This window comes from Moschus berezovskii, chromosome 5 (assembly GCF_049115385.1).
Source record: "Moschus berezovskii isolate FMDL1 chromosome 5, NW_MosBer_1.0, whole genome shotgun sequence".
NCBI lineage: Eukaryota > Metazoa > Chordata > Mammalia > Artiodactyla > Moschidae > Moschus > Moschus berezovskii.
The window spans coordinates 42,190,428-42,210,577 of NC_142464.1; the positions used below are offsets into that span (position 1 = coordinate 42,190,428).

The following is a 20,150-nucleotide window of genomic DNA, read 5'->3' on the forward strand; positions in this document are numbered from 1 at the left end:
AGTGTTCTTTCTTGAAGCCTGGGTAAAGCTCGACTCCAAGATAAATTATTTCTCACTCAAAGTTAAATGAGGTAGGAAGTAGCAGCAGTGCAGAATTTGGGCACAAAATGATGTTGAAGTGTTGTCTTAATTGGGTCAATGTTACAAAACATATGAGTAGTTCAGTTCAGTTCAGTTCAGTCGCTCAGTCGTGTCCGACTCTCCGCGACCCCATGAATCACAGTAGTATCTACCTACAAACATTTTCATTTGCATTCCCCTTAAAAATGGAGGGAGGGCTACCTATTACCCACAGGCTACCTTTACTCCCATCAAATACAGCTGCTGCTGCTGCTAAGTCATTTCAGTTGTGTCTAACTCTGTGTGACTCCATAGACGGAAGCCCACCAGGCTCTCCCTTCCCTGGGATTCTCCAGGCAAGAACACTGGAGTGGGTTGCCATTTCCTTCTCCGATGTGTGAAAGTGAAAAGTGAAAGTGAAGTCACTCAGTCGTGTCCGACCCTTAGCGACCCCACAGACTGCAGCCCACCAGGCTCCTCCATCCATGGGATTTTCTAGGCAAGAGTACTGGAGTGGCTAGTAAGACTCAACAACCTGAAACAATGCACAGATGCCTCCTTCCCTTCCTCTCTTCTATGCACATTATTTCTTGTTTCTGGGAGAATTCTGTTGCTCTAAGTTCAAATCACAAAATCCCTAATTCTGCAAAGTTGGATTATAGAATAGAAAGAATTTCCCTCATGTTCTGAACTCGACCTGACAATGTGTTTTTCAGTGAAGAGGCAAAGTTATGTATATTTGGGAGCTAATGAAATATGACAATTGATTTTGTGTTATATTAACTATAAATTTATTTTTGTGAATTAGCAGGAAAATGCACTACTATAAAATAAAAACCATAAAGAAAAATATTTGATCTGATTAAGGATCCCAATTTAAAAATCTGTGTTTGGAATATATAGATGTAGATATCATACTTACTTGAAATCAACAATGATTTATGAACAATGCAGTTTTCTAAACCACACAGCAGTCAAGTTTATTTCTCTAATGATAATTTTTAGAGAAACTAAACAATGACAAAATCAAGATTGCTGAGAGAAATATCAATAAACTCAGACATGCAGATGACACCACTGTTATGGCAGAAAGCAAAGAGTAACTGAAGAGCCTCTTGACAAAAGTGAAAGAGGAGAGTGAAAAGGCTGGCTTAAAACTAAACATTCAAAAAACTAAGATCATGGCACCTGGTTCCATCACTTCATGGCAAATAGATGGGGAAACAATGGGAACAGTGACAGACTTTTTATTTCCTTGGGCTCCAAAATCACCGCAAATGGTGGGTGCAGCCATGAAATTAAAAGACGTTTGTCCCTTGAAAGAAAAGTTATGACAAACCTAGACAGAATATTAAAAAGTAGAGACATTACTTTGCTGACAAAGGTCCATCTAGTCAAAGCTATGGTTTTTCCAGTAGAGTCATGTAGGGATGTGAGAGCTGAACCATAAAGAAAGCTAAGCACTGAAGAACTGATGCTTTTGAACTGTGGTGTTGGAGAAGACACTTGAGTCCTGTGGACTGCAAGAAGATCAAACTAGTCAATCCTAAAGGAAATCAGTCTTGAATATTCATTGGAGTGACTGATGCTAAAGTTGAAGCTCCAATACTTTGGCCATCTGAGAGGAAAAACTAACTCATTGGAAAAGACCCTGATACTGGGAAAGATTGAAGGCGGGAGAAGGGGATGACAGAGGATGAGACAGTTGGATGGTATCACCGACGTGATGGACATGAGTTTGAGCAAGCTCCAGAAGTTGGTGATGGACAGGGAAGCCTGGCGTGCTGCAGTCCATGGGATCACAAAGAGTCAGACACGACTGAGCTACTGAACTAAACTGAATGACAATTGTTAAGTTTTGTAATAACAATTATGAAGAAAATAAATGTCAAAGGAAAGAAGGAAGAGAATGTGCAGGAGATAAAAGAGGACTGATTTTATTCTTTCTTTAAAAAATCTGTTTTGATACTTTATACTGAATCATATAACATGAAATACTGTATTTTAAAATGAATGATTGTCATCAGTTTCATTATGATAATAATTTCTGTTTATTAGAGCTATATTTTATCAAGTGATTGCAATTTTAAATATTAGGCTATGGTCATAAATGAAATAATTTAAAGGTGAATGTTAAAACATCAGGATTCTAACATCCAGAGCTGCTGAACAGCCAATGAAGTCAAGTACATTGCTGCTAAATATCTGAAGGCTCATAGCATACAGAGACCTGTATCTGAAAGGCTAAAAATACTTTAAGATTACAATAGAAGTATTTAATCAGAGCCTCAAGATGTGACTGTCAGAAGATGGCATTGCATTTTATTCTATGTATCTATTCAATCAAGAAAATGAAACACAATGATGACAAAATTATTTCTCTTATAGAAGTACTATAAAAGATATTATCCTTAAGATCAAGTAATTAATATTTCATAGAGTAAAACAGCTAGATTCAGCATTCAGTATGAAATGTCCTCTCCTTACTGCACTCAGTAAGATACATTTGATTTTGAATTAACCCTGAATATAACCTCACAGTAGACTACAGAATATTTGATTTTAATTTCTGATAGCTTCTTTCACTGGCATTTTTTTATGGGCCGAGTACACGTCTGCTGAACTACCCTGCTGGCATTTTTTAAAATAAAGCAATATGAGCAGATGTGTCTTTAAAATTATTTGATATAATCTATTAATCACCAGGTTGGTTTTAAATAATCGTGATTCCTCCAACTTTGATATGCAAATATACAAATAAATGTATATATCTGTATATACAACATATGTATTATTTTAAATTTAACCATTCTTTCTTCAATGCAGCTTTTTAATATAATACCCATGTTGAAATCCATTCAAAGTGGCAAAGTTTGAAAGATAAAGCTAATTACATTATATTGCTCTGGCAATATGTACATAAAATGACTGTATACCAATAACACTAACTTTGGTGTAATTCCTTTAAGAACTTCAAAATGGCCAAGAGATTACAAGTTCTTTCTCCTCAATATAAACCCATCAAGGTCTATTTGTTCACAAAAATTAAAGATCACAAAACATAAGTTATCAGACACCCAGTAATATTCTTGGGACTTCCCCCGTGGTCCAGTGGATAAGACTTTGCCTTCTAATGCAGGGGTTGTGGGTTCCATTCCTGGTCAGGGAGCTAAGATCCCACATGCCTCCTGACCCAAAAATCAAAACATAAAACAGAAACAACATTGCAACAAACTCAATAAAGATTTTTTAAATGGTCTAAATTAAAAAAATATTTTAAAAAAATAATTATTATCTATAGAGGTGGGTGGTTGCTCTTTAGCCACTAAGTCATGGTGGACTCTTTCAAGACCCCATGGATTATACCCAACTGGGCTCCTCTGTCCACAGGATTTTCCAGAATACTGGAGTGGGTTAATCCTTTCATTCTCTAAGAGATCTTCCTGACCCAGGGATCAAACTCACATTGCCTGCATTCCAGGCAAATTCTTTACCACTGAGCCAGCAAAGAAGCCCTACAGGGATGAAGGGGAAACTATATATTTAATTTAAAATAAGATGGATAAATAAGGATATCAGATGTAACCATCAAATACAGACTGAAGGTTGGAGTCATTATTCTATAAAGACTATATAATACATTTACTGGCTACAAACTTTGCAACCTCTTACCATCAGTCTAGAACTTTAATGTCAACATTATTTCACTTCAAATGAATAGAGTTAACAGAGAATTAAGCAGTGTAATAGTTTTATGTGTCAACTTGGTGGGCCTCATCAAATGGTGGGTGATACTTGGTGGGCCTCATCAAATCTGGTGAAGACCTAAAGACAGCAAAAAGCTGAGTAAGGGAAACTCTGAACCCTTTCTGCCAGATCTTCTTCAAGTTGGGATATCAGTCTTCTCCTGCCTTTGGACTTGGACTCAAACTGGAACTTATATCATTGACTTTTCTGGGTAGCTAGCTCACCAACTGCAGATCTTGAGATTAACTACCGGGGGTTTCTCAGGTGGCACTAAAGGTAAAGAACCCACCTGCCAGTGCAGGAGATGTAAGAAACACAGGTTTAACCCCTGTGTCAGGAAGATCCCCTGAAGAAGGGCATGGCAAGTCACACAAGTATTTTTTTCCTTGAAGAATCTAATGGACAGAGGACCCTGGCAGGCTACAGGTCACAAAGAGTCGGAAGGACTGAAGTGACTTAACATGTACACATAACTACATGAGTCAATTCCTTATAAGTTGTCTCCTTACACAGCTATAGATATTGATATACACTATATATTTATTGAAGGAACAGTTTTGGCATCCCTTATTTAAAACTTATTTCAAACATAGAAAGAATCATACACCATAATCAAGTGGGATTTATTCCAGGGATTCAAGAATGGTTCAATATTTGCAAACCCATCAATGTGACACACCATAATAAAAAAATAAGGCAGAGAATTATATGATCATCTTATTAGATACTGAAAAAGCATTTTACAAACTTCAATATCCATTCATGATTAAAAAATTCTCATCAAAGTTGGCAAGAGGGAATAAAAATCAACATAATAAAGTTCATTTATGACAAAGCCAAACCAAACATTAAATTCTACAATGATACAATATTTCCACTAAAATCAATAAAAGACAAGGACGTCCATTCTCAACACTTTTATTTAACATATTATTGGAAGTCCCAGCCACAGAAAGCAGATAAGAAATAGAAATAAAAGACATCAAAATTAGAAGGCAAGAAATAAAACTGCCAAAATTTTCAGATGACAATATTATATGTAGAAAATCACAAGGTTTCCACAAAAAAAACAATTAGAATAAATGAATTCAGCAAAGCTGGATGCAACAAGATTAATATACAGAAATCTGTTGTTTTTCTATACAATAATTATGAACACTCATAAAGTTAAGGAAACAATCCCACCAAAAGAAATTAAATACCCAGAAATAAACTTAACCAAGAGAAAACAACAGAATGGGAAAGACTAGAAATCTCCTCAAGAAAATTAAGAGATATCAAGGAACATTTCATGCAAAGATGGGTACAATAAAGGACAGAAATGGCAAGGAACAGAAACAGAAGAGACTAAGAAGAGGAGGCAGGAATACACAGAAGAATTGCACAAAAAATGTCTTAATAACCTGGATAACCACAACAGTGTGGTCATTCACCTAGAGAGAGACATCCTGGATTGTGAAGTCAAGTGGGCCTCAGGAAGCATTACTACAAAGAAAGTTAGTGGAGGTGACTGAATTCCAGTTGAACTATTTCAAATTCTAAAAGATTATGCTGTTAAAGTGCTGCACTTAATATCCCAGCAAATTTGGAAAACTTAGCAATGGCCACGGGACTGGAAAAGGTCTGTTTTCATTCCAATCCCAAAGAGGGCAACACCAAAGAATGCTCAAACGACTGTACAATTGTATTCTTTTCACATGCTAGCAATGTAATGCTCAAAATCCTTCAATCTAGGCTGCAACAGTACATGAACTGAGAGCTTCCAGATGTACAAGCTGTATTGAAAAAAGGCAGAGGGACCATATTTCAAACTGTCAACATCCGTTGGATCAGAGAAAAAGCAAGGGAATTCCAGAAAAACATATACTTATTATTCACTGACTATACTAAAGCCTTTGACTGTTGGGATAACAACAAATTGTGGGAAATTCTTAAAGAGACAAGAATGCCAGACCACCTTACCTGCCGCCTGAGAAACCTGCATGCTGGTCAAGAAGCAACAGTCAGAACCAGACATGGAACAACAGACTGGATCAAAATTGGGAAAGGAGTACATCAAGGCGGTATAGTGTCACCCTGCTTATTTAACTTATATACAGAGTTCAGTTCAGTTCAGTTGCTCAGTCATGTCCGACTCTCTGCGACCCCATGAATCACAGCACACCAGGCCTCCCTGTCCATCACCAACTCCCGGAGTTCACTCAAACTCATGTCCACAGGGTCGGTGATGCCATCCAGCCATCTCATTCTCTGTCGTCCCCTTCTCCTCCCGCCCCCAACCTTTCCCAGCATCAGAGTCTTTTCCAGTGAGTCAGCTCATCGCATGAGGTGGCCAAAGTATTGCAGTTTCAGCTTTAGCATCAGTCCTTCCAATGAACACCCAGGATTGATCTCCTTTAGAATGGACTGGTTGGATCTCCTTGCAGTATAAGGGACTCTCAAGAGTCTTCTCCAACACCACAGTTCAAAAGCATCAATTCTTCGGCAATCAGCTTTCTTCACAGTCCAACTTTCACATCCATACATGACCACGGGAAAAACCACAGCCTTGACTAGACGGACCATTGTTGGCAAAGTAATGTCTCTGCTTTTTAATATGCTATCTAGGTTGGTCATAACTTTCCTTCCAAGGAGTAAGCGTCTTTTAATTTCATGGCTGCAATCAGCATCCGCAGTGATTTTGGAGCCCAAAAAAATAAAATCTGACACTGTTTCCACTGTTTTTCCATCTATTTCCCATGAAGTGATGGGACCAGATGCCATGATCTTTGTTTTCTGAATGTTGAGCTTCAAGCCAACCTTTTCACTCTCCTCTTTCACTTCCATATACAGAGTACATCATGAGAAATGCCAGACTGGATGAAGCACAGGCTGGAATCAAGACTGCCAGGAGAAATATCAACAATCTCAGATATGCAGATGTAACCATCTTAAGGGCAGAAAGTGAAGAGGAACTAAAGAGCCTCTTGAGGAAGGTGAAAGAGGGAAGTGAAAAAGCTGACTTAAAACTCAACATTCAAAAAACAAAGATCATGGCATCTGGTACCACCACTTCATGGAAAATAGATGGGGAAAAAATGGAAACAGTGACAGATTTTATTTTGGGGGCCTCCAAAATCACTGATGCTGATGCAGGGAAAGAATGAAGGCAGGAAGTGAAGGAGACAACAGAGGACAAGATGATTGGACGGCATCACTGACTCAGTGGATATGAGTTTGAGTTCATGTGAGATGGTGAAGGACAGGGAATCCTGCCTTGCTACAGTCCATGAGATCACAAAGAGAGTCAGACATGACTGAGCAACTAAACAACAACAAGAAAAATTACTGTGGACGATGATTGCAGCCACGTAATTAAAAGACACTTGCTCCTTAGATAAAAGGTATGACAAACCTAGACAGTGTATTATAGAGACATTACTTTGCCAACAATGGTCTGTATAGTCAAAGCTATGGTTTCTCCAGTGGTCATGTATGGATGTGAGAGTTGGACTGTGAAGAAAGCTGATCGCCGAAGAATTGATGCTTTTGAACTGTGGTGCTGGAGAGACTCTTGAGAGTCCCTTGGACTGCAGAGATCCAACCAGTCCATCCTAAAGGAAATCAAACCCAGAATATACACTGGAAGGACTGCTGCTGCAGCTGAATCTCCAATACTATGGTAACCTGATGCAAGCAATAGACTCATTGGAAAAGACTCTAATGCTGGAAAAGACTGAGGGCAGGAGCAGAAGAGGGTGACAGAGGATGAGAGGGTAGATGACATCACCAATACAAAAGACATGAGTTTGAGCAAACTCCAGGAAATAGTGAAGGACAGGGAAGCCTAGCATGCTAAGTCACTTCAGTCATGTCTGATTCTTTGTGACCCTATGGACTGTAGCCCACCAGGCTCCTCTTTCCATGGAATTATCCAGGCAAGAATACTGGAGTGGGTTGCCAAGCCTTCCTTTAGGGGATCTTCCCAGCCCAAGGATCAACATCTGTGTCTCTTATGTCTCCTGCACTGGCAGGCGAGTTTACCATTGAGCCAAGTGGGAGGCCCATGCTGCAGTCCATGGTGTCGCAAAAAGTTGGACACGACATAGTGATTGAAAAAAAAAAAGGAAATGAAAGACCTATATTCTAAAAACTATAAAACATTGATAAAGCAATTTGAAAAGGATACATAGAAATCCCCTGCTCTTGGATTGGAAGAATTAACATTGTTATAATGGACATTTACCAAAGCAATCTACAGATTTAATGCAATCTCTGTCAAAATATCCATGATATTTTCCACAGAACTAGGACATATAATCCTAAACTTCATATGGAACCACAAAAGACCATGACTTGCCAAAACAGTCTTGAGAAGAAAACACAAATCAGGAAGTATCATGCTCCCTGACTTCACACTAAACTACAAAACTACAATAATCAAAACAGCATGATACTAACATAAAAACAGCTAGATGCATCACTGCAACAAAATAAACATTCCTGAAATACACCCATGCCTCAACTAGTCTACAACAAGATGGCAAGAATAAATAAACAAATGACAGCCTTTTCAGTAAGTGGTTATGAGAAGATTGTACAGCTACATGTAGAAGAGTGAGATAAGAACTTCCTCATATATTATACAAAAATAAACTCAAAATGGATTAACTACTTACATGTAAGACCTGAAACTATTAAACTCCTAGAAGAGAACATAGGCAGAATGGTCTTTGGCATAAATTGTAGCAACATTTTTTTGGATCTGTCTCATAAGGCAAAAGAAATAAAAGCAAAAATAAACAAATGGGACCTAATAAAATTTAAAAGCTTTTGCAATGCAAACACCATCTACAAAGCAAAAAGACTACCTACTAAATGGGAGAAAATATTTTCAAATGATATGACCAACATGGAGCTAATATCCAAAATACATAAACAGCTCAGACATAAATGCAAATACATAAAAATATATAAATGCAATATGAAAAAAAAAAAATAAACAGAACACCTGAATTGACATTTTTCCAAATAAGACATACAGATGGGCACAGGAACATGAAAAAAAGGTTCAACATCACTAATCATCAGAGAAGTCAAAATCAAAACCACAATTAGATTACACCTCATACCTGTCAAAATGGTTAGTATCAAAAGTTTACAGAGCTTCTTTCCTGGTGGCTCACTGGTAAAGAATCCATCTGCCAACACAGCAGACATTGGTTCAATCCATCCTTGGGAGGATCCCACATGCTGTGGAGCAACTAAGCCCAAGAACCACAACTATTCAGCCTGTGCTCTAGAGTCCTAGGAACCGCAACTATTGAGCCCATACGCCGCAACTACTGAAGCCTGCGTGCTCTAGAGCCTGTGCTCCACTACAAAAGAAGCCACTGCAATGAGAAGCCCATGCATTGCAACTGCAGACTGCCCCCGCTTGCCTCAACTAGGGAAAAGCCCACGTGCAGCAATGAAGACCCAGCAGAGCCAAAAATCAATAAATTATTTTTTTGAAAGTATATTAAAAAGTTGACAAACAACAAAAGTTGGCAAGGATGTGGAGAAAAGGGAACCTTTGTCCACTGGTGGCAGGATTGTCAACTGGTGAATTCATTATGGAAAACAGTACTGAGGTTCCTTAAAAAATCTAGACCTACCATAAGGTATATATTCCACTGCCAGGTATATATTTGAAGAAAATGAAAACACTAACATGAAAAGATACATGCACCCCAATATTCATAGCAGCATTATTTACAATAGCCAAGATATGAAAGCAACCTAAGTGTCCATCAACAGATGAGTTAAAGAAAATGTGGTGTATATATATATATGTGTGTGTGTGTGTGTGCATATATATGTACACACACACACACAGAGAGAGAGAGAATGGAATATATATATTAGCAATATAAAATGCTGATATACTCAGCAATATAAAAATAGAATTCTGCCATTTGCAACAACGTGAATGGACCTAGAGAGTACTATTCTTAGTGAACTAAGTCAGACAGAGAAACACAAACACTCATGCTATCACTCACATGTGGAAACTAAAATATAAAACAAATTAATGAATACAACAAAACAGAACAGACTCAGAGTTATAAAGAGCCAACTAGTGATTACCAGTGAGGAGAGGAAAGAAAGGAGGTGCCACATAGGGCTATGGGACTAAGAGATACAAATTACTATATATAAAATAAATAAGCAACAAAGATACATTGTACAGCACAAGGAAAAATAGCCATTATTTTGTAATAACTTTAATTGGCATGTAATCTATAAAAATAGAGTCATTATGTTGCACACCTGCAACTAATATTGTAAATCAACTATACTTTAATTAAAAAAAAGAAAAAAGGCTGGACAGTCTGAGAAAACTTTAATAAAATAAACTTTCATAGCTGTATCTGTCATAAATTCAGCATTTATATATTTGATTTGTTTAAAGTGTAGTATGGATATAGGGCTCCACATTTCATTTATAATCTCTTTAGATTTATTTAACTGTCTATCTTGTCTGATTTGTTTCCTAAGTATTTAAATTAATAGAATTTAAATTTAGATAGCCCAAAATGAAACTCTAATTTTCCATCATCATAACCCATATAAATCTCAGCTTTGTTTATTTGCATTTTAAATACACCAAGTACATTTTGTGTGCTTCTTTATAAATATCTATTGAATGGCCATTATGTGTCATGTTTTAGAAATTAAAAGAAAACTATGCAGGGTCCCTGTCCTCCATTTGCTAAACTCATGTTAATTTTCAAGTATTAATAAGTTTTATATCCAATATTAATACTACCATGAACTTCTATAACAATAAATGAGTGAAACTATTACTGATCCACATTTTGCTTATACTGTTTATTAATCTACCACAGCAATCTCAAGGTGAGCTATGTAAACTGATTTCTTATGACTAATCTTTCTGAGTCTTAGCTTCTTATCCTTTATATAGGGTTAATAATAACTATCTCCAGAAAAACACTTTGATGACAGCTTACTCAAAAAGCCTGCAGTGCCAAACACTCAGTAAACATTTTAGGATATGACTGGAATTATTGGAAAGAGCAATAACCTTGGGACCAATGGGCACAATTCAGGTCAAATATTTGCAAACTGTATAGACAAATGAACATTTTTAACGTAGCCAGAGTCTACATTAAGTTGATTTGGTCTCCTAATCAAATTCCCTGGGGGCTCGCAGTCCCTTTGCTGGATCCCCAGGTTGGGAAATCTTTGCGGGTCATAGAACTTTCTTAACAGTGAGAGAATTTCTTTGGTATAATTGTTCTGCAGTTTGTGTGTTGTCTGCTCAGTGGCTTTATGGTGGGGCTAATGGAAACTTTACCCAACTCCTGAGAAAGCTGTATACAGGTGAAGAAGCAACAGTTAGAACCGGACATGGAACAGTGGACTGGTACCAAATTGGGAAAGGAGTATGTCAAAGCTGGATATTGTCACCTTGCTTATTTAACTCAGATGCAGAGTACATCACGAGAAATACCTTCTCCCTGGTGGCTTAGAGGATAAAGCATCTGCCTGCAATACAGGAGACCTGGGTTCGATCCCTTGTCAAGAAGATCCCCTGGAGAAGAAAATGGCAACCCGCTCCAGTATTCTTGCCTGGAAAATCCCATGGACAGAGGACCTGGGAGGCTGCAGTCCATGGGGTTGCAAAGAGTCGGACACGTCACTGAGTGACTTCAGTTTCCTTTTCCTTTCATGAGAAATGCCAAGCTGAATGAAGCACAAGCTGGAATCAAGATTACCGGGAGAAATATCAATAACATCAGATATGCAGATGACACTACCCTTATGGCAGAAAGCAAAGAAGAACTAAAGAGCCTCTTGATGAAGGTGAAAGAGGACAGTGAAAAAGCTGGCTTAAAACTAAACATTCAATAAAACAGATCATGGCATCTGGTCCCATTACTTTATGGCAAATAGATGGGGAAACAATAGAAACAGTGACAGACTTTATTTTTGGGGGGCTCCAAAATCACTGCAGATGGTGATTGCAGCCATGAAATTAAAAGATGTTTGCCCCTTGGAAGAAAAGCTATGACCAACCTAGACAGCATATTAAAAAGCAGAGACATTACTTTGCCAACAAAGGTCTGTCTAGTCAAAGCTATGGTTTTTCCAGTAGTCTGTATGGATGGGAGAGTTGGACCATAAAGAAGGCTGAGCACTGAAGAATTGATGCTTTTGAACTGTGGTGTTGGAGAAGACTCTTGAGAGTCCCTTGGACTGCAAGGAGATTAAACCAGTCAATCCTAAAGGAAACCAGTCCTGAATATTCATTGGAAGGACTGATGCTAAAGCTGAAGCTCCAATACGTTGGCCATCTGAGGTGAAGAACTGACTCAATCGAAAAGACCCTGATGCTGGGAAAGATTGAAGGCAGGAGGAGAACGGGATGACAGCGAATGAGACAGTTGAATAGCATCACTAACTCGATGGACACGAATTTGAGCAAGGTCCAGGAGTTGGTGATGGACAGGTAAGCCTGGCATGCTGCAGTTCATGGGGTCACAAAGAGTCGAACATGACTGAGCAACTGAACTGAACTGAATGTATCCAAAGTACACAGCTGGGTTCTCTTACTCTGCTTCTTTATCTGGAGGCAATAATGCCCACTCCACAGAATTTTACTATGGGTTAAATGACATAAAATGCATAAAGCACTAGAATAATGCCTGGAGCACCATGCTTTGGATCTCATTCTTATAGTCTTCTGCGGCTCAACTATCTTGTCCATTATGTATTTTTGCAATTATAGAATGGGCCAGGTCTACAAGGACTGCTGGAAATATCTATGACTTTAGGAATGATCTCTTAACAATGTTTTTAAGGCTAAGTTTAAAAAACTGAGATAATTCCAGTTGGAACTGGAACACTGTCAATAAGCATAATTTTCAAATCCACGAAAGCTGGAAAAACATTTACATATTTTTAGATGAAATGTGGCCAAGTAAGGATGAGAAATCTGGAGTTAGGACTACTGGGGTAAATACCACAGTCCCATCATTAACTAACTATAAATTTTAGGTAAGTTATATAAACATACACAGCTTTAGTTTCCAATGTATGGGTTCCTACCTATAGGAACAACATTACACCTGTAAAGTGAACAGTATCTGAAACACAGAATCAAGTGCTAGATATCATACTTGCATACTGCCTATAAGTTATCTAGTTTTTAAAGACTTCTCTTGCCTAGACTGTGATCTTTTACACTTCTTTGGGTGATAGGCAACAGTTATAAGTTCAGTGTAGTATGATACATTTAAAGGCTGGACATCTATTCTGTAATCATATTCTGAAAGCTTATTCTAAAAACAGACATTTGAAATTGTTAGAACATTCAAATGTTAAGGTTGCAAAATACTGTTGTAAATGTCAAAATACTGCATTTACCACTGTTTATTTGTACACTGAATTTTTAGTATTGTTATCCTTATGATTGATATGCCCTAATTTTTACTACAAATTAATTCAATTTTATTGACAGAAGAGAGGGTAAAGATAAAAAAATTAGGCCAAAAGTGATTTGATACTATGAAATATTCCCATTATCAAAGATTAACTATTGTTCAGATTCCACGGTCACCAAGCAACCTTCTAATTGTGATTTTCCTCCCCATGTAGATCTCTCTAATGAGAAAAATATATGATGATCATTCCAATTAAAATAGTCCTGTCTATGTAATCATTACAATTTTTTTCTAAATGAGTAAACTGGAACTTTCGTGGTATTTTAATAAGGACTGGGAGACAGTGTTTATTAAAATATTGTTACTTTTTGATGAAAAGCACTACAGTACATTTTTCTTCATGTACGCTTTTTAAAAATCTATCATTTCACTGCAGGAGAGGGCACTTACTAGCAGAGAACAGAAAAAGTATAAGTAGGAAAAACATGTTCCTGAAAAGGAATATATGTTTCAATATACACTTTTATATAAACATATACAAGTTTTTGTAAATGAAGATAAATGTTCACTAAATGTTCACAAAAGAACACTACAGGAAGAATCTACTGAAGGAACTCTTAGGACTCCTTATTTTAAAAGTAATATATTTTTCATAAATGTATCTATTCTAACTTCCACTTTTATACATTTGCTTTACTTAAAACAGTATGGATATAGACCTTCACATCTTAAATATATGCTAAATTTTCAGACTTTATGAGGGTACCAGTAACATTCAGTTAAACATGTCTATGTTGGACTTCTGTGGATATTGATCTTAAAAAAAAAAAAAAGCATTATTCAGATTGGAATATCCAACTTTAAAAAAAAAAGATTTGCGCTAGGTTAATTGGGAGGAGAAGGGGACAACAGAGGATGAGACGGTTGGATGGCATCACTGACTCAATGGACATGAGTTTGAGTAAGCTCCAGGAGTGGGTGATGGACAGGGAAGCCTGGCGTACTGCAGGCCACAGAGAGTCAGACACGACTGAGCGACTGAACAAAACTGAACTGAGGTTAATCAAAACTCCCCACAATTTAGATCAGATTTTTCCTTTTCACACATATTTGGTAAGCATTACCAAGTAACAAAAAACACTTCAGCTCCCTACAATAAAGCACTTTATAAATCCAAAGAATAAATAATGCACAGTGAATCTCTGTGAAAGTCTTTGGTTTTCACATCCATCCAAAGTCTCATCAAGTTGACTATTTCAACTTCATATTGATCATCTGTAGAAAACATACTGTGCAGAAAAGAGGGGAAAAAAAAGAAGATTTGTGAGAGCACTTACAGATAGGTATAAAAGGTTCTGTGGACTCTCTCCCCAGTGGAAGAACTACAACAAGTAAAAACTGAATAAGCAACCACTTAAAAATTCAGGAAACTGTCCTAATAATATGCAACATGAGAAATATTTATTCAACAAAATCAATGGAAACAGTGAACATCTGTAGCATTTGAGTCACAACCCACTCCCCTTACTCAACTCAAACTGATGGAAGCTCAATTACAAGCACTTGCGTCCAGGAGCACAGGATTCTATCTCCCCACAGATCTTGTCCAGGGCTATGGCTTTACCCCAGGAATAGCATTCCTCACTCTGCCCAGCTCTGTGTTGAAAGAGCAAAAACAGCCAAATGCTCTGGCATCCTTCCACTCATTCCAGGGTGGAAGAATACCCTGGGTGTGACTGGATGATGATACTTGGCCTTGACCACCCTTTTATAAATAAGCTCCTAGGTTGCACATTCAAGATCAAGAGAAAAACATGGGCTATCATACCCGCCAGGTACCAAACTCATCAGAGCAAAAATGTAACTCTGAGGGAAGCAGGTCACTAACCTATCCCTGTTTCTAGAGCACTTATTCAGGTGTTCTTCCTAGAAGGAGAGACAAGCCATAAAAAACGAATGTCCCGTAGGTCTCCAGAATGGAGGTGACTTTATTGGGTCAGAGCATGGCAAGTACAAGAGAAATGATACTATTGAAAGGAATGATGATTCTATGGTGAGAAATAAGAGGAGGCTGGTAACTCTATGAGACCAAGATATATAGCAGTAAAAAAAGCTAGAAGTTTTGATAGGGAGAACCAGCGGAAAATGCAGCTAAAGAGAATACTCCTAGGGTAGGAGAAAAGGATATGGTGACTATGCACACGCCCAGGATTTCACCTCTGAAGAGGTACTATACCAGACGCTACATGCTGTGAGTGAAATGCACTTTACTAAAACAGGCAAAATCACTAAACACATAAATAAGCAAACAACAGCACAAGAAAATCTTAAAGCAACAAGAGAAGAACAATTTGTCACCTACTAGGAAACTCCAATAAGAACAACACCTGGATTTTTATGAAAAACAATGGAGAAAATCAAGCAGTGAGATGCTTCAGTCAAACTGCTGAAAGTGAAAAAAAATGTCACTTAAGCATCTCATAGCAAAATAATCTTTCAAAAATGAAGACAAAGACATTCTCAGATCAACACACACTGAGAGACTTCACTGCTAGTACATACATCTTTCAAGAAATACTAAAGGAAGTTCTTAAGGCTGAAAGCAAATGATACCCCAAAGTATTTGAACCCACAACAAAAAACAAAGCATGTCAGTAAAGGTAGTTAGAAAACTATAAAATATATAATTGCATCTTCTCCTTTCTTCTCTTAACTGATTTAAGGTAACTGCATAAAATAATATACATTTAACTACATTATTTGGCATATAACTCCGAGGTAGATTCTAATAAACTATGATGTATACTATAAGCCCTAGCACAACCACTAAGAAAATAATATATATTAATATTTGTGTATGAAGCATAACGTTAAAAGGCAGACAAAAAGTCAACCAAATCAACAATAAGATTAGCTATTTAATGTGTAAATTAATCCAATCCAACCAGTCCATTCTAAAGGAGATCGATCCTGGGTGTTCATTGGAAGGACTGATGCTAAAGCTGAAACTCCAATACTTTGGCCACCTCATGCGAAGAGTTGACTCACTGGAAAAGACTCTGATGCTGGGAAGGATTGGGGGCGAGAGGAGAAGGGGACGACAGAGAATGAGGTGGCTGGATGGCATCACTGATTCGATGGACATGAGTTTGAGTGAACTCCAGGAGGTGGTGATGGACAGGGAGGCCTGGCATGCTGTGATTCATGGGGTCGCAAAGAGTCATACACAACTGAGTGACTGAACTGAACTGAATCCAATCAAAAAAGATTGACTGTTACACTAGATAAAAATAGAAACAATAATGTCCCAAATATGCTATCTACAGAAGACTCAAATAAAGACCTAAATGTAACACTGGATACTATAAAACTCTTAGAGGAAAATACAGGCAGAACAATCTCTGACATGCTGCTGCTGCTGCTAAGTCACATTAGTGGTGTCCGACTCTGTGCGACCCCATAGATGGCAGCCCACCAGGCTCCCCCGTCCCTGGGATTCTCCAGGCAAGAACACTGGAGTGGGTTGCTACTTCCTTCTCCAATGCATGAAAGTGAAAAGTGAAAGTGAACTCGCCCAGTCGTGTGCGACTATTAGCGACCCCATGGACTGCAGCCTACCAGGCTCCTCCATCCATGGGATTTTCCAGGCAAGAGTACTGGAGTGGGTTGCCAGCGACTTCTCTGAATTTCTGACATTAATCCCAGCAATATCTATTTTGATCTGTCTCCTACAGAAAGAGAAACACAAACAAAGTAAACAAATGGGACCTAATCAAACTCAAAAACTTTTGCACATCAAAGGAAACCATAAACTAAATGAAAAGACAACCCACAGAATGGGAGAAAATATTTGTAAATGATGTGACCAACAAAGGATTAATCTCCAAAATGTACAAACAGATCATACAGCTCATGAGCGTCCATGGGCAGAGGAGCCTGGCAGGCTACTCTGCACGGCTGAGCAACTGAGCACATGCAGCTCAATATTACAAAATAAACAAACAACCAAACCAAAAAATGGGGAGCGAATCAAAACAGACATTTCTCCAAAGAAGATATACAGATGGCCAAGAGGCACATTAAAAACTACTAAACATCACTATTAGAAAAAGACAAATCAAAACTACAATGAGATATCACCTCACAGCAGCCAGAATGGCCATCATCAAAAAGTCTACAAACAATAAATGCTGGAGAAGGCATGGAGAAAAAGGAACCCTCCTACATGATATTTTACCATTTAGGTTATTACAGAGTATTGAGCAGGGTTCCCCCTGCTATACAGTAGGTACTTGTTGGGTGTATGGGTGTGTGTCTGTGTGTCTGTCTTTAGTCACTCAGTCATGTTCAACTCTTTGGGACCCCCATGAACTGCAGCCCACAAAGCTCCTCTGTTCATGGAATTCTCCAAGCAAGAATACTGGAGTGGGTAGCTCCCTTCTCCAGGGGATCTTCACGATCCAGGGATCCAATAAAGGTCTCCTGCATTGCAGGTGGATTCTTTACCATCTGTGCCATCAGGGAAGGCCACTTTGCTGGTTACCATTTTAAATATACCAGGGTATACATGTCAATCACAAAAGCCAATCTGTCTTCCTGCCCACCCTTCCCTCCTAGTAACCCTAAGTCCATTCTCTAAGTCTATGAGTCTGTTTCTGTTTTGTAAATGAGTTTATATGTATCATTTTTAGCTTTCCCCACATATAAGTTATATCATATGATATTTCTCTGACTTACAACACTATGTATGATAATCTCTAGTTTCATCTGTGTTACTGCAAACGGCATTATTTCATTCTTTTTTATGGCTGAGTAGTATTACATTGTGTGTGTGTGTTTGTGTGTGTGTACACCATATTTTCTTTATCCAGTCATCTGCCAATGGACATTTAGTTTGTTTTTCCATGTATTGGCTTTTAAAAACTACACTGCAATGGAGATTGGGGTGCTTTCAATCCATTGGTTGTCTCTGGATATATATGACCAGCAGAGGGATTGTTCTATAGTGGTTGCTCCAATTTAGATTTAGAGGAAAGATTTAGAAAGGAGGGTTCCTTTTTCTCCACACCCTCTCCAGCATTTATTGTTTGTAGACTTTTTGATGATGGCCATTCTGACTCCTGTGAGGTGATATCTCATTGTAGTTTTGATTTTTCTTTTTCTAATAGTGATATCTGTCCAAGGAGCGGCGGCTGCGCGGGCGGAGGAGGGCCGAGAGGAGCTACTGCACGTTCAAGCTCAGGAGGGGTGGCAGTGAGGAGATACCCCTCGTCCAAGGTAAGGAACAGTGGCTGCATTTTGCTGGAGCAGCTGTGAAGAGATACCCCACATCCAAGGTAAGAGAAACCCAAGTAGGACAGTAGATGTTGCAAGAGAGCATCAGAGGGCAGACTGAAACCATAATCACAGAAAACTAGCCAATCTGATCACACGGACCACAGCCTTGTCTAACTCAACAAAACTAAGCCATATCGTGTGAGGCCACCAAGACAGACGGGTCATGGTGGAGAGGTCTGACAGAATAAGATCCACTGGAGAAGGGAATGGCAAACCACTTCAGTATTCTTGCCTTGAGAACCCCATGAACAGTATGAAAAGGCAAAAAGATAGGACACTGAAAGATGAACTCCCCAGGTCGGTAGGTGCCCAATATGCTACTGGAGATCAGTGGAGAAATAACTCCATAAAAAATGAAGAGATGGAGCCAAAGCAAAAACAATATCCAGTTGTGGATGTGACTGGTGATAGAAATAGGGTCTGATGTTTAAAAGAGCAATATTGCATAGGAACCTGGAATGTTAGGTCCATGAATCAAGGCAAATTGGATGTGGTCAACCAGGAGATGGCAAGAGTGAATGTCGAGATTCTAGGAATCAGTGAACTAAAATGGACTGGAATGGGTGAATTTAACTCAGATGACCATTATATCTACTACTGTGGGCAGGAATCCCTTAGAAGAAATGGAGTAGCCATCATGGTCAACAAAAGAGTCCAAAATGCAGTACTCGGATGCAATCACAAAAACAACAGAATGATCTCTGTTCGTTTCCAAGGCAAACCATTCAATATCACAGTAATCCAAGCCTATGCCCCAACCAGTAACGCTGAAGAAGCTGAAGTTGAACAGTTTTTTGAAGCCCTACAAGACCTTTTAGAACTAACAGTCAAAAAAGATGTCCTTTTCATTATAGGGGACTGGAATGCAAAAGTAGGAAGTCAAGAAACACCTGGAGTAACAGGCAAATTTGGCCTTGGAGCACGAAATGAAGCAGGGCAAAGGCTAATAGAGTTTTGCCAAGAGAACGCACTGGTCATAGAAAACTCCCTCTTCCAACAACACAAGAGAAGACTCAACACATGGACATCACCAGATGGTCAACACCGAAATCAGATTGATTATATTCTTTGCAGGCAAAGATGGAGAAACTCTATACAGTCAGCAAAAACAAGAAGGGGAGCTGACTGTGGCTCATATAATGAACTCCTTATTGCCAAATTCAGACTTAAAGAAAGTAGGGAAAACCATTAGACCATTCAGGTATGACCTAAATCAAATCCCTTACAATTATACAGTGAAAGTGAGAAATAGATTTAAGGGACTAGATCTGATATAGAGTGCCTGATAACCTATGAACGGAGGTTTGTGACATTGTACAGGAAACAGGGATCAAGACCATCCCCATGGAAAAAAAATGCAAAAAAGCAAAATGGCTGTCTGAGGAGGCCTTACAAAAAGTTATGAAAAGAAGAGAAGTGAAAAGCAAAGGAGAAAAGAAGACAGAAGCATCTGAATGCAGAGTTCCAAAGAAGAGCAAGGAGAGATAAGAAAGCCTTCCTCAGAGATCAATGCAAAAAAAATAGAGGAAAACAACAGAATGGGAAAGACAAGAGATCTCTTCAAGAAAATTAGAGATT

At 38.4% G+C, this 20,150-nt stretch overlaps 1 protein-coding gene across 3 annotated transcripts in view; it reads right to left on the reverse strand.

The window, feature by feature from the left end:
* The window catches only part of CCSER1 (coiled-coil serine rich protein 1), a 1,509,256-nt gene that overhangs the window by 1,380,158 nt on the left and 108,948 nt on the right, over positions 1-20,150 (reverse strand). The window lies entirely within an intron of this gene.